The sequence below is a fragment of the Salmo salar genome, chromosome 06, assembly GCF_965601325.2.
Source record: "Salmo salar chromosome 06, fSalSal1, whole genome shotgun sequence".
In the NCBI taxonomy this organism is placed as follows: domain Eukaryota; kingdom Metazoa; phylum Chordata; class Actinopteri; order Salmoniformes; family Salmonidae; genus Salmo; species Salmo salar.
This window is the reverse complement of record NC_138296.1, coordinates 38,096,000-38,112,208: the sequence shown is the minus strand read 5'-3', so window position 1 is coordinate 38,112,208 and position 16,209 is coordinate 38,096,000. Positions and strand designations below refer to the sequence as shown.

Below are 16,209 nucleotides of genomic sequence, written 5' to 3'. Positions count from 1 at the left end.
GCTAGTGAGAGAGCAATGACGTGGTGCACATATTTGCACATACAGTATGTGACGTAGTACGCAATTTTCGAGGACCACTTTCGGCTCGTGAGTGCTACTTTCAGAATTACTGGTATACAAAAGTATACAAAGTATACGAAAGTACCGGAGAATCTCTTTAACTTAATGATTAAATTGAATAGAATTGATATGGATTGACCTCCTAGCCCTGCTAAATGTGTTATCATTACAGAGCATGTCCTTTCTAAGAACCGCTGACAACATTTCAATCTACATGATTAACATGACTTAACCTTCATGAAGAGAAACCTGCATTACATCATTATGAGGTTCTTTCATAAAACACTAATTAGTTGTAGTTGGAATAACAGCAAGAGGTGGTACATAATCCTTTGTTTGGTTTTATTCCAATACTCCAGCAAGGGCCAGGACATGGAAGTAATTAACATTTGCATATAGTCTCACCAGCCTCTCGTTGTACATAGCCTCTGCATCTACCAAGGTAATACAAGCAGAATGGTATGGAACCAAACGCTGTCAACCTTGTGGCTTAGCAACACTTCCCTGACAACCACAGGAGGGATGTAAGGTCACGGTGACGTCACAGCAGGGGATCGAAGGTAGAAACCATACATCATGAGAAAGGACACCTCAGACCCCCTGGAAGAGAGAAGTAATAAAGCACAGAGGCCCACCATGAGTCCCAGGGACAGCACCGAGATGATGACACCTTCAAATGTAATGGCCGCTGGGTGGGGGATCTAGAGAGGGTAACCAAAGGGTACCCATAAGACAAACTTTCATTGGGGTAATCACTCTCCTCACTTCTCATTCTGTAATATCACTGATTTTGAAATATGATCTCAATATGGCCCTCAGACTTCTCTGGTCCCCTTAGCCCCTGTTCCCTGGCCTGTGTAAACCCTCACCCAAACACATTAACCAGCACCCAGCCTTTCACTGCTGCTGGAGAAGGCCATTCCTTCCTCTAAGCATGGAGGCCTTGCTGGGATGCCGATGCCTGCCTGCCTGGCCCAGCCCCCCCTCCTTTCCTCCCGGTATCCGTAGTGATTGAGGCAGGGTTCTGCGGTTGCTAGGAAATGTGGAGAGTGTGGCAGTCGGCCTCAGCGAGAGAGAGAACCTGCCATGAGGATGTTGTGTGGGCCTTTAGGAGAGGATGCACCCTGCTGGATACACATAGTCACTCTCTCTATTAGTCATAATGCAGTTATCTTACAACATCTCTGTTATTCTGCTCTGATAAAGGACATCTCCTTAGCGTAACGCATTTAAGATGCTAAGAATTCTCTCTATTAAATGACAGATATTTGCAGTGAAATTAGACTGTCTGGGATGCATTTTTAGACTGCCAACGGTCTCGCTCTTGTTTGCTGTCTCCATTACTGTAAAGTGCCTCCTCTCTTTTGTCAAGGACAGGAGGAAAGGAAAGATGGAGGGATGAATGCAGCCAAAGCTACTCAAGATGCTGTGCTAGACTTCGACATTTGTTTTCCATAGAAAGGTATCAGACCAACCCGTTCTATTGATTCAATGTCTATTATAATTGCACCAATTGAAATATTGTAGGACACAGACGCTACACCAGTAAAGAGCAAACGCCAGTAAACTGTAGATATATGTAGAACTGTAGATGCATGGCATACAAGCACACACTTCAAAGGCCTTGTTGGATTAATATTAAAAAGGGTTAACACTTGCAAATTCCTCATATTGTGCATGCTGCTGTGACGCTCTAATGTTTTTTGATTAGCATGTTGCATTTTTCTGGTATAACTCTGACTCCATGTGGTCATCATAGAAATTGCACATTGCATGCCATGCATGCGGTGCTGGTAGTTGGTTGCCATATCAATTGGATGTCATCAGACAAGCTGTAAGGTGGTGTCTTACATGTCTCTTCTGATGCATTCCTTTAAACTACTTAATTTGTGAATATAAACATCTGGAGCCTTAATTGGGGAGGATGGGCACGTGGTAATGGCCGGAGCAGAATAAGTAGAAAGGTATCAACAACATCAAACACATGGTTTCCATGGTTTCCATGTGTTTGGTGCCATTCCATGTGCTCCATTCCATTATTATGAGCCGTCGTCCCCTCAGCAGCCTCCGCTGCTGTGAACTACACCCACATGCCTACAGCATTTCTAGAAAGAGAGATCATTCTACTAGACAGTGACAACCTTTGACCAGACTCCAATATCCTTACAGATAAAGTACAAAAAGCAGAAGTCATAGGTGAAAAGTTTCGGGAGCCCTACAGGCATAAATAAATACCCCGTGTGGTACCTTAATGAAGACTCTATGCTGAAACACATAGCTGTTTTTATATGTTATATGCCCAGTATATTAAGGCCTTTTGTAACTTTAACATTTGCCTGAGTGCCTGGACCTTTCACTCTTTGGTTGGATTTGAGTTCTGTTTTTCTGATCAAAAGTAAGTAGCGCTTTATAGTTGATGATGTGATTCTAGTAATATTATACATTTGAATACATTGGGAAATGTGATGGTTAAAAGAGGTCTGTTGAAATGTGAAGGCTACAGTATAAAGAAAGATATCCAGTACAGGTACTTAGCCAGTGTTCCTCCCTGCGTGAGTTCAGGGTTTAGAACTGTGCTCCAACTGGGTTGTTAATTGCTCATTCAGGGATTTGATTGGCATCCTGAACACTTGCTTTTCATATATTAGACCTTTTCGACAAAACCATCTCAGGTCGGTCGAGTTCATGCCTTGAGTCTTTGCTGTTACTGGATCAATTCAAGTGTTCCTACACAGGTATAGATGCAACTTAATGTATTAAAGGGCTATCGTCGTTTTTCAAGAGATTATGCATATTGTTGACCCTCCTCACTTTGATAAACTGAAGATTAGCTAAATCTACAGACTATGTTTAGATCACTGTTCTGTTGAAAGGGGCAATCTGCAGTTGCTACATCCATTGTTTTTAACTTATAAATCAATGATATGTACCCATTGATTCTTGAAGAACATCATTTACAACCTTAATTCAACTGTCATGCCCCGTCAGAACCCACAATATAAGCTTGTTTTAATCCAATGTTTGTAAACAATGTCATTATAAATAAACACTGTATAACCTCAAAACATGGTTAAAACTATAATGTTGATATCATGGATGGTCAGTCCTTGCATCCATAGCTCTGTCTATGAATTTGAGAGTGGTTCGATTTCTCCAGCCCCATCCCTCAGCTTTCTACAGAAAAAATGTTGGGGATTTAAATGTTTTAATTGCAGATTGCCCCTTTAAGGTGGATATTGAGTTCCTTCCGTAAGCAACATTGTCAGCTTTGTGCTCCCTAAGGTATATGACATGTCAGGTGAAGGATAATTCACTGAAGAGGTAGATCATTAAAACATGCATTCAAACTGTAGATTCTAAATTTAAATTCTAATTATTTTATGACCTCGCCTGGTGTAACGTCCCTATAAAAATAATATATTTCTTTATAGATAATGGAATACTTTATTGACAACAATGTATTTATATTTTTGCCATGGCCTTGGCAGAGAACTCTTGTAAATTTGTAAATATTTTATTGATTTTATGTATTTTTCATCATCTTTTAATTTTGTTAACTTATCGATTCAACATTGTCATAAGACCGGCAATTCAGTTAGTTTTGTGAAGATAACCCAAAGGCTAGATAGCTAGCTTGCTAGCCTCTGGGTTATCTTGACAAAACTAACTGACTTGCCAGTCTTATGACAATGTTTAGCCTTCTTTTTTTTTTTACTGAAGATGGCACAAGCTTGGACATCATACAGAGGCTTGTAGTTTTGAGTGGATCTCTCACTCCAAGGGTGACTATCCCAATTGATGTGTAGTGAGCCTCTGCCCCCCCCCCCCCCGCCCACCTTGCTGGATGTGACCACTGATTTCCCCCTACTCAAGCCTGCTTCAGGGTATCAGAGGAGCTGAGAACAGCATGGTCGAGGAGAGTTCTAAGGGAGAGTGAAGGCTCTTGACTGACTTGGAGACAGGTGTACTGTAGACTTGACCTATGTGCAGCCCACCGAAGTTGGATGTGACCTGGATGTGCCAGCCTCTGACTGTTGAAGACATGTACTTTTTTGTTTTTAAGCGTCTTTGAGATTATCTTTATAAGGAAAAGTGCTATATAAAATAAATATACAGTATTATATATATCATTATATACCAATTATATATATCATGTATATAATTATATATATCAGCGATGGATTGATAATAATTTGTTTTAGAGTCAACAATGTTACAGAGAATGGACAAAGACAGCACGGTCGAACAGGGACACAACAGTAACATTGCCTGTGATACATTATCTTACATTCACTTATATCAGTGCCTATGTTTCCTGTATGTATATTGGATGGATATCTGTCCTTGTTGATGCCGCTTTTTTTACCTCTAAATTCTTTCAGTGTGACTAAGCATAGAACATGTTTGAGTACTACGCTGCTTCTATGCATGTCAGGACTACTGCTACTGTATTTGTGAGTGTATGCATGTTCATACTGTGTATGTAGGTATGTATAGGCCTACATTTACTGGTAAGTGTGTGCATGTGCACATGTGTAACCGGCATAGACACATTTTCCACAGTTAGGGTTCTGTGATGCAGTTGCTATGGTAACCATGATAGAAATAGATGGGTATCTGCATGGGAACAAAATAATTGAATGGTGTTGTTTAGAAATAGAGACAGAAAATAAAAGATCGGTGAATGAGTGTGTGCACACTGCAGTACATTAAAAGTGCAGCAGCGTGGATGGGGGCCATAGGCCAAGCCATTATGACTAGGAGAGAGTGAGTGGGTCTGCATTGCATTCACTGCCTGTGCTTGAGAGGAGATAATCACTCAGCGACAACACAAATTAAATAGGGAAACGATATTGTTTAGAACCTCTGTTATTGTACATGATAACATGGTTTCCTAATCACAATGTGTTAAATCTAATCAGGCTATTCGATAGCCTAGGCTTTCATTGCTTTAATTTCAGTGCATGGTATTCCTTGCAGTAGGGTAATTTAACGAGACATTTCATAAGTCAGGAGTCAGTTGAGAAGGGCTCTATGTTATGTGTTGGGGGTCAGTGTGCTGTAGCTAAGGTAGGCTACAGTTACTGAATGTCAGGCTTTATCCCTAAACATCAGAGATTTTAAAGACCAGGCAAATAACCACATCAACCAGTATGCTGTCTGTATCTTTATTAAACCCATTTTCTTAACACCGTTCAACCACTGTCACGTCTCTTTATGGGTTCCTTTGTAGTGAATTCAGTAATCATGCACTTGGATGAAATAAGAACAAAGAGACTGATTGAAAGACCCAATCCCAGAGCAAAGATAGCAAAATGCAGTGATTTAAAATTGTCATCTTTTGCGCTCAGTGTATATATAAATACAAAAATCATTAAGTAGAAAAGATTGGGAAAGGAGGGGAGATGGAGGGATGTGATGGGAAGAGATGAGAAGAGAGGAGGGAGGGGGTGCAGGAATATGAGTGTATGCATTTTCAAGGCGGTCTTTCAGTAGCAAAAAAAAACAGTAACAGGGAAACGAGTAGGTCTACGGATAGATGCATGCTTTTATACGATGTACGTATCATGGAAATAGGCACTTGAGATTTATAGTTATTAGTTGTACAGTTAGTGCGGTGACACTGGCAATGCGTTTAATTTGAGCTCGAGCTAGGTGGCTTCACCTAAACAGTGTGTGAAAGGAGAGGGAACAAGAGGGGAGGGGGTGTATGTACCTCACTGGTTACGGGACCTACAGGCACCCCGATTGTGCTCTCATAATTTGTGGAGGTGAGGACAAAAGAAAGGGAAAATTGGAGGAAAGGCCCGGGATTTGATTGTGACGGGGCCCCCGACTCGCCGCCGCTGGTCGGGGTTGTCAAGACGACAGAGGGTAAGGGAAAAGCGGCGGAGCAGTCGACTCAAGACCGGGGTTTCCTGCCAGAGCAGCGGGAGTGTCACAAAACAACCTTTTACTCTTCGAGGGGCCTTAAGCGTTCCCAGGTAACGTATGCATTGAAAGAGTGTCTCTGTTTTGTTTTTCTCTGCGTTTAGTAAGGGAAAATTACATGTTGGGGGGGGGAGATTGTCTTAAGCAGCATCCGCTTTATTCAGCGTTATATATGCTTACCCACCTACCACTGCTGTATTTCTAACATCTGCACCTAATCACCCTCTTTTTGTAAACTGCTTGCCTCCCCGTCCTATTATGATTATTGGACAGACCAGGTAGCTAACATTGCTAGTTAGCTAGCTAATTGTGTTTGTTGTGCACAAATCTATTTGAACAGGATAGCTAACGTAGCTAAATTGCAGCAAAATAACTCAAACACAATTTGCAATGACGCAAATGGGTTTCTATAGCACAGCCTAGCTAGTCCAGCAGCACCCACTAATTGTGATGCATGAAGCTAACGTTAAACGTGCTAGCTAGCTAATATTAGCTACAACTAACGTCAACATGAAACTACTATCCAGATTCTAGAAGCTGCTCGCGCGTAGTTTGGTCTGCAACTAACGTAGCTAACTAGATAAAATACAGTGTGTGCTCAAATGGCTAGCTGATATTAAACATTTAGCATCCTATTCAATGTTATTCACTATCCAGTTTTTTTTTAGGTAGCTAGCTAGCTACATTATAATATATAGCTATGTGCCATGGCATTGGTTTAGTAGAAGACGTGGTTGATCAACCTACTTCTGTCCTGGCCTATAACTCTACAGACAACTTGTTTACAGTGCATGAGGCCAGTGGTTACGTCTAACACCTGGTGTGACAGCAGTGTTGTCAATAAAAGCGTAATTTGTCTCTTTTCGAATTGGCTGTTGTTTCTTCATAAACTGTCATGTTGTAGCTAGCATTCAATGAAAACATTTTATACCATAATGAATTTATTATCACGTCACCACCATCAACATTTTAATTACAGCCAGTAAAACGGAGAATATTGGTCCAAAGTATTCAACCCCAAACCTATTAGGCTACTGGATATAGTAGTAAACTGACTTGAAAACGAAACTGACAAAATGTGTAACGATATCATTTGTTTAACTGTCACGATTGAAACCTGCCAATTATCATTCAAATAAATGATTATTGGTCATATAAACAGATTTGTATGTGCAGAGAAATCCAGCAGTGTAGTAATACATAGCAGTACAAAATTCAATAAAAATGCACACAAAATCCAGAAAAACACAAATTCAGAAATTCAGAAATATCAGAAGGAGCAATGTCAGAGAATGGAATATAAATACATATACAGTACCAGTCAAAAGTTTGGACACCTACTCATTCAAGGGTTTTTCTTTATTTTACTATTTTCTACATTGTAGAATAATAGTGAAGACATCAAAACTATTAAATAACACATGGAATCATGTAGTAACCAAAAAAAGTGTTCAACAAATCAAAATATATTTTAGATTCTTCAAAGTAGCCAACCTTTGATAACAGCTTTGCATACTCTTGGCATTCTCTCAACCAGCTTCACCTGGAATGCTTTCCCAACAGTCTTGTAGGAGTTCCCACATATGCTGAGCACTTGTTGGCTGCTTTTCCTTCACTCTGGGGTCCAACTTATCCCAAACCATCTCAATTGGGTTGAGTGATTGTGGAGGCCAGGTCATCTGATGCGGCACTCCATCACTCTCCTTCTTGGTCAAATAGCCCTTACACAGCCTGGAGGTGTGCTGGGTCATTGTCCTGTTGGAAAACAAATGATAGTCCCACTAAGCACAAACTAGATGGGATGGTTACTTGAACTCTGTGAAGCATTTATGTGGGCTGCAATTTCTGAGGCTGGCAACTCTAATGAACTTGTCCTCTGCAGCAGAGGTAACTCTGGGTCTTCCTTTCCTGTGGCGGTCCTCATGAGAGCCAGTTTCATCATAGCGCTTGATGGTTTTTGTGACTGCAATTGAAGAAACGTTCAAAGTTCTTGAAATGTTACGTATTGACTAGAGGTCGACCGATTATGATTTTTAAATGCCGATGCCGATTATTGGAGGGCCCAAAAAGCCGATGCCGATTAATCGGCCAATTTGTTTTAAAAATGCATTTATTTGTAATAATGACAATTACAACAATACTGAATGAACACTTATTTTTACTTAATATAATACATCAATAAAATCAATTTAGCCTCAAATAAATAATGAAATATGTTCAATTTGGTTTAAATAATGCAAAAACAAAGTGTTGGAGAAGAAAGTAAAAGTGCAATATGTGCCATGTAAAAAAGCTAACGTTTAAGTTCCTTGCTCAGAACATGAGAACATATGAAAGCTGGTGGTTCCTTTTAACATGAGTCTTCAATATTCCCAGGTAAGATGTTTTAGGTTGTAGTTATTATAGGACTATTTCTCTCTATATGATTTGTATTTCATATACCTTTGACTATTGGATGTTCTTATAGACACTTTAGTATTGCCAGTGTAACAATATAGCTTCCGTCCCTCTCCTCGCTCCTACCTGGGCTTGAACCAGGAACGCATCGACAAAAGCCACCCTCGAAGCAGCGTTACCCATGTAGAGCAAGGGGAAACAACTATTCCAAGTCACAGAGCGAGTGACGTTTGAAACGCTATTAGCGCGCACCCGGCTAACTAGCTAGCCATTTCACATCGGTTACACCAGCCTCATCTTGGGAGTTGATAGGCTTGAAGTCATAAACAGCGCAATGCATTGCAAAGGGCTGCTGGCAAAATGCACGAAAGTGCTATTTTGAATGAATGCTTACGAGCCTGCTGCTGCCTACCACCGCTCAGTCAGACTGCTCTATCAAATCATAGACTTAATTATAACATAATAACACACAAAAACACGAGCCATAGGTCATTAATATGGTCGAATCCGGAAACTGTCATCTCGAAAACAAAACGTTATTCCTGTTACATTGCACAACCTTCAGTGTTATGTCATAATTACATAAAGTTCTGGCAAATTAGTTCGCAACGAGCCAGGCGACCCAAACTGTTCCATATACCCTGACTGCGTGCAATGAACGCAAAATTACACAATTTCACCTGGTTAATATTGCCTGCTAACCTGGATTTCTTTTAGCTAAATATGCAGGTTTAAAAATATATACTTCTGTGTATTGATTTTAAGAAAGGCATTGATGTTTATGGTTAGGTACAGTCGTGCAACGATTGTGCTTTTTTCGCAAATGCGCTTTTGTTAAATCATCCCCCGTTTGGCGAAGTCGGCTGTCTTTGTTAGGAAGAAATAGTCTTCACACAGTTCACAACGAGCCAGGCGGCCCAAACTGCTGCATATCACTGACTCTGTTTGCAAGAGAAGTGACACATTTTCCCTAGTAAAAATAAATTCATGTTAGCAGGCAATATTAACTAAATATGCAGGTTTAAAAATATATACTTGTGTATTGATTTTAAGAAAGGCATTGATGTTTATGGTTGGAGCAACGTGTACCTAAGCGATTATATGCAACGCAGGACAGGCTAGATAAACTAGTAATATCATCAACCATGTGTAGTTAACTAGTGATTATGATTGATTTATTGTTTTTTATAAGATAAGTTTCATGCTAGCTAGCAACTTACCTTGGCTTCTTACTGCATTCGCTTAACCTCGTGGAGTGCAATGTAAAGCAGGTGGTTGGAGCGTTGGACTAGTTAACCGTAAGGTTGCAAGATTGAATCCCCGAGCTGACAAGGTAAAAATCTGTCATTCTGCCCCTGAACAAGGCAGTTAACCCACCGTTCCTAGGCCGTCATTGAAAATAAGAATGTGTTCTTAACTGACTTGCCTAGTTAAATAAAGGTCTAAAAAAAAAATAAAATAAATCGTCCAAATCGGTGTCCAAAAATACCGATTTCTGATTGTTATGAAAACTTGAAATCGGCCCAAATTAATCGGCCATTCCGATTAATCGGTCGACCTCTAGTATTGACTGACCTTCATGTCTTAAAGTAATCATGGATTGTCGTTTCTCTTTGCTTATTTGAGCTGTTCTTGCCATAATATGGACTTTTACCAAATAGGGCTGTCTTCTGTATACCACCCCTACCTTGTCACAACACAATTGATTGGCTCAAACGCATTAAGAAGGAAAGAAATTCCACAAACTTTTAACAAGGCACACCTGTTCATTGAAATGCCATCCAGGTGACTACCTCATGAAGCTGGTTGAGAGAATGCCAAGCGTGTGCAAGGCCGTCATCAAGGCAAAGGGTGGCTACTTTGAAGAATCTCATATAAAAAAGATTTGGACTTGTTTAACACTTTTTTGGTTACTACATGATTCCATATGTGTTATTTCATGTTTTGACGTCTTCAATGTTATTCTACAATGTAGAAAATAGAAAAAATAAAGAAAAATCCTTGAATGAGTAGGTGTGTCGAAACCTTTGACTTGTACTGTACATAAACTCAGCAAAAAAAGAAACGTCCTCTCACTGTCAACTGTGTTTATTTTCAGCAAACTTAACATGTGTAAATATTTGTATGAACATAACAAGATTCAACAACTGAGACATAAACTGAATAAGTTCCACAGACATGTGACTAACAGAAATGGAATAACGTGTCCCTGAAAAAAGGGGGGGGGGGGTCTTCTAGCTAGAGTTTCTTTGTCCAGTGTTTGTGCTATTTTGCCCATCTTAATCTTTTGTTTTTATTGGCCAGTCTGAAATATGGCTTTTTCTTTGCAACTCTGCTTAGAAGGCCAGCATCCCGGAGTCAGTCGCCTCTTCACTGTTGACGTTGAGACTGGTGTTTTGCGGGTACTATTTAATGAAGCTGCCAGTTGAGGACTTGTGAGGCATCTGTTTCTCAAACTAGACACTCTAATGTACTTGTCCTCTTGCTCAGTTGTGCACCGGGGCCTCCCACTCCTCTTTCTATTCTGGTTAGAGCCAGTTTTTGCTGTTCTGTGAAGGGAGTAGTACAAAGCGTTGTACGAGATCTTCAGTTTCTTGGCAATTTCTCGCATGGAATAGCCTTAATTTCTCAGAACAAGAATAGACCGAGTTTCAGAAGAAAGTTCTTTGTTTCTGGCCATTTTGAGCCTGTAATCGATCCCGCAAATGCTGATGCTCCAGATACTCAACTAGTCTAAAGAAGGCCAGTTTTATTGCTTCTTTAATCAGAACCACAGTTTTCAGCTAACATAATTGCAAAGGGTTTTCTAATGATCAATTAGCTTTTTAAAATGATAAACTTTGATTAGCTAACACAACGTGCCATTGGAACACAGGAGTGATGGTTGCTCATAATGGGCCTCTGTATGCCTATGTAAATATTCCATTTAAAAAAAAAAAAAAAAAATGCCGTTTCCAGCATATACAGTGCTGTGAAAAAGTATTTGCCCCCTTCCTGATTTCTTATTTTTTTCCACATTTGTCACATTTAAATGTTACAGATTAAACACATTTTAATATTACACAAAGATAACCCAAGTAAACACAAAATGCAGTTAAGTTATGATTTTATTTATTAAGGCTATCCAAACCTTCATGGCCCTATGTGAAAAAGTAATTGCCCCCTAAACCCAATAACTGGTTGTGCCACCCTCAGCAGCAACAACTGCAATCAAGCATTTGCGATAACTGGCAATGAGTCTTTCACATCGTTGTGGAGGAATTTTTGCCCACTCTTCTTTGCAGAATTGTTTTAATTCAGCCACATTGGAGGGTTTTCGAGCATGAACCGCATTTTTAAGGTCACGCCACAGCATCTCAATCGGATTCAAGGCCCGACTTTGACTAGGCCACTCAAACCTTCATTTCGTTTTTTTAAGTCATTCAGAGGTGGACTTGCTGGTGTGTTTTGGATCATTGTCCTGCTGCAGAACCCAAGTGCGCTTCAGCTTGAGGTCACAAACTGATGGCCGGACATTCTCCTTCAGAATGTTTTGGTAGAGAGCAGAATTCATGGTTCCATCAATCACAGCAAGTCGTCCAGGTCCTGAAGCAGCAAAGCAGCCCCAGACCATCACACTACCACCACCATATTGGACTCTTGGTATAATGTTCTTTTTCTGAAATGCTGTGTTACTTTCACGCCAGATTTAATGGGACACACACCTTCCAAAAAGTTCAACTTTTGTCTCATCAGTCCACAGAATATTTTCCCAAAAGTCTTGGCGATCATCAAGATGTTTTTTGCCAAAAGTGAGACGAGCCTTTGTTCTTTTTGGTCAGCAGTGGTTTTCGCCTTGGAACTCTGCCATGGATATCATTTTTGCCCAGTCTCTTTCTTATGGTTGAGTCATGAACACCGACCTTAACTGAGGCAAGTGAGGTCTGCAGTTCTTTAGATGTTGTTGTGGGTTCTTTTGTGACCTCTTGGATGAGTCGTCATTTTGGTAGGCCGGCCACTTCTGGTAAGGTTCACCACTGTTTCAAATTTTCTCCATTTGTGGATAATGGCCCAAAGCTTTAGAAATGGCTTTGTAACCCTTTCCAGCCTGATAGATGTCAATTACTTTGTTTCGCATCTGTTCCTGAATTTCTTTGGATCGCGGCATGATGTCTTGCTTTTTGAGATCTTTTGGCCTACTTCACTTTGTCAGACAGGTTCTATTCAAGTGATTTCTTGATTCAACAGGTCTGGCAGTAATCAGGCCTGGGTAATCAGGCCTTAAATACTTATGTCATGCAATAAAATGCTAATTCATTACTTAAAAATCATACAAATGGATTTTCTGGATTAATTTTTTTTTTTAGATTCCGTGTCTACATGCTTTGTAAGTAGGAAAACCTGCAAAATCGGCAGTGTATCAAATACTTGTTCTCCCCACTGTGTATATATACACACAGTTGAGGTTGGAACTTTACATACAGCTTAGCCAAATACATTTAAAGTCAGTTTTTCACAATTCCTGACATTTAATCCTAGTAACAATTCCCTGTCTTAGGTCAGTTAGGATCACCACTTTATTTTAACCTCTATGGGCTAGGTGGGACGCAAGCGTCCCACCCGTGGTGCACTCCATCAACAGCAGGTGCATTTCAAGAGCGGCAAATTTGAATCCAAATAAATGTCAAAATTCAAATTTTTCAAACATACAACTATTTTACACCCTTTGAAAGATAAACATCTCCTTAATCTAACCACGTTTTCCGATTTCAAAAAGGTTTTACGGCGAAAGCATAAATTTAGAGTATGTTAGGACAGTACATTTACAAGAGTTGTGTGTAATGTTGTGCCGATTCAAAGACAGGCGTCACCAAAACCATAAAATCAGCTAAAATTATGCACTAACCTTTTACAATCTCCAACAGATGACACTCCTAGGACATTATGTTAGACAATGCATGCATTTTTAGTTCTATCAAGTTCATATTTATATCCAAAAACAGCGTTTTACTGTGGCGTTGATGTTCAGGAAATCGTTTCCCTCCAATAACCGGCATTCAAGTCAGCACCACAAATTAAATCATTAAAATTAGAAAACATTGGTAAAATATTATATTGTCATTTAAAGAATTATAGATTTACATCTCTTGAACGCAATCAACTTGCCAGATTTAAAAATAACCTTACTGGGAAATCACACTTTGCAATAATCTGAGCACTGCGCCCAGAAAAATACGCGTTGCGATACAGTCTAGCCGCCATGTTGGGGAGATCTAAAATCGAAAATACTATGTAAATAATCCATTACCTTTGATTCTCTTCATCAGATGTCACTTCCAGGTATCACAGGTCCATAACGAATGTAGTTTTGTTCAAAAAAGCTCATCATTTATGTCCAAAAATCTCCGTCTTGTTAGCACATGATCTAAGCCCGCCGGACTTCACTTCATGAACGAGGGGAAAAAATATATTTACGTTCGTTCAAACATGTCAAACGTTGTATAGCATAAATCATTAGGGCCTTTTTTAACCAGAACATGAATAATATTCAAGGTGGACGAATGCATTCTCTTTTATAACGTATTGGAACGAGGGTACCCAACATGAACTCGCGTGCCAGGTGTCTAATGGGCCATCATCGTTCCATGGCTCTTGTTCGGTCAGATCTCCCTCCAGAAGACTCAAAACACTTTGTAAAGGCTGGTGACATCTAGTGGAAGCAATAGGAAGTGCCAAAATATTCCTCAGCCCCTGTGTTTTTCAATGGCATAGGTTTAAAGGTAATACAACACATCAGGTATCCACTTCCTGTCAGAATCTGTCTCAGGGTTTTGCCTGCCAAATGAGTTCTGTTATACTCACAGACACCATTCAAACAGTTTTAGAAACTTTAGGGTGTTTTCTATCCATATATAATAAGTATATGCATATTCTAGTTACTGGGTAGGATTAGTAACCAGATTAAATCGGGTAAATTTTTTTATCCAGCCGTGCAAATACTGCCCCCTAGCCCTAACAGGTTAAGAATGTGAAATATCAGAATAATAGTAGAGAGAATGATTTATTTCAGCTTTTATACCTTTCATCACATTCCCTGTGGGTCAGAAGTTTACAATACCTCAATTAGTATTTGGTAGCGTTGCCTTTAAATTGTTTAACTTGGGTCAAACATTTTGGGTAGCCTTCCACAAGCTTCCCACAATAAGTTGGGTGAATTTTGGCCCATTCCTCCTGACAGAGCTGTTGTAACTGAGTCAGGTTTGTAGACCTCCTTGCTCGTACGTGCTTTTTCAGTTCTGCCCACACATTTTCTATAGGATTGAGGTCAGGGCTTTGTGATAGCCACTCCAATACCTTGACTTTGTTGTCCTTAAGCCATTTTGCCACAACTTTGGAAGTATGCTTGAGGTCATTGTCCATTTGGAAGACCCATTTGCAACCAAACTTTAACTTCCTGACTGATGTCTTGAGATGTTGCTTCAATATATCCACATAATTTTCCTGCCTCATGATGCCATCTATTTTGTGAAGTGCACCAGTCCCTCCTACAACAAAGCACCCCCACAACATGATGGTGCCACCCCCGTGCTTCACGATTGGGATGGTGTTCTTCGGCTTGCAAGCCTCCCCCTTTTTCCTCCAAACATGACGATGGTCATTATGGCCAAACAGTTCTATTTTTGTTTAATCAGAACAGAGGACATTTCTCCAAAAAGTATGATCTTTGTCCCCTTGTGCAGTTGCAAATCGTATTTTGGCTTTTTTACGGCGGTTTTGGAGCAGTGGCTTCTTCCTTGCTGAGCGGCCTTTCAGGTTATGTCGATATTAGGACTTGTTTTACTGTCAATATAGATACTTTTGTACCTGTTTCCACCAGCATCTTCACAAGGTCCTTTGCCGTAGTTCTGGGATTGATTTGCACTTTGCGCACCAAAGTATGTTCATCTCTAGGAGACAGAATGTGTCTCCTTCCTGAGCTCTATGATGGCTGCGTGGTCCCATGGTGTTCTTACTTGCATACTATTGTTTGTACAGATGAATGTGGTACCTTCAGGCATTTGGAAATGGCTCCCAAGGATGAACCAGACTTGTGGAGGTCTACAATTAGTTTTCTGAGGTCTTGGCTGATTTCTTTTGCTTTTCCCATGATGTCAAGCAAAGAGGCACTGAGTTTGAAGGTAGGCCTTGAAATACATCCACAGGTACACCTCCAATTGACTCAAATGTCAATAGCCTATCAGAAGCTCCTAAAGCCATGACATAATTCTCTGTATTTTTCCAAGCTGTTTAAAGGCACAGTCAACTTAGTGTATGTTAACTTCTGACCCACTGGAATTGTGATACAGTGAATTATAAGTGAAATAATCTGTCTGTAAACAATTGTTGGAAAAATTCCTTGTGTCATGCACAAAGTAGATGTCCTAACTGACTTGCCAAAACTATAGTTTGTTAACCTCTATGGGCTAGGTGGGACGCTTGCGTCCCACCTACTCAACAGCCAGTTGAATCCTGTGGCGCGTTATTCAAATACCTTAGATATGATATTACTTCAATTTTAAAAAAATATGACTATTTTACACCATTTTAAAGATAAGACTCTCGTTAATCTAACCACACTGTCCGATTTCAAAAAGGCTTTACAACGAAAGCAAAACATTAGATTATGTCAGCAGAGTACCCAGCCAGAAATAATCAGACACCCATTTTTCAAGCTAGCATATAATGTCACATAAACCCAAACCACAACTAAATGTAGCACTAACCTTTGATCTTCATCAGATGACAACCCTAGGACATTATGTTATACAATACATGCATGTTTTGTTCAATCAAGTTCATATT

At 39.9% G+C, this 16,209-nt stretch overlaps 1 protein-coding gene across 2 annotated transcripts in view; it reads left to right on the top strand.

Moving 5' to 3' along the window:
• Window positions 1–5,502: 5,502 nt before the first annotated feature.
• Window positions 5,503–16,209, top strand: part of LOC106607102 (transcription factor 20) — a 28,747-nt gene continuing 18,040 nt past the window's right edge. For both annotated transcript variants that reach the window (XM_014203704.3, XM_014203702.3), the window contains exon 1: window positions 5,503–6,044. The gene's annotated coding sequence lies outside the window, so the exon portion shown is untranslated. The remainder of the gene's footprint in view (window positions 6,045–16,209) is intronic.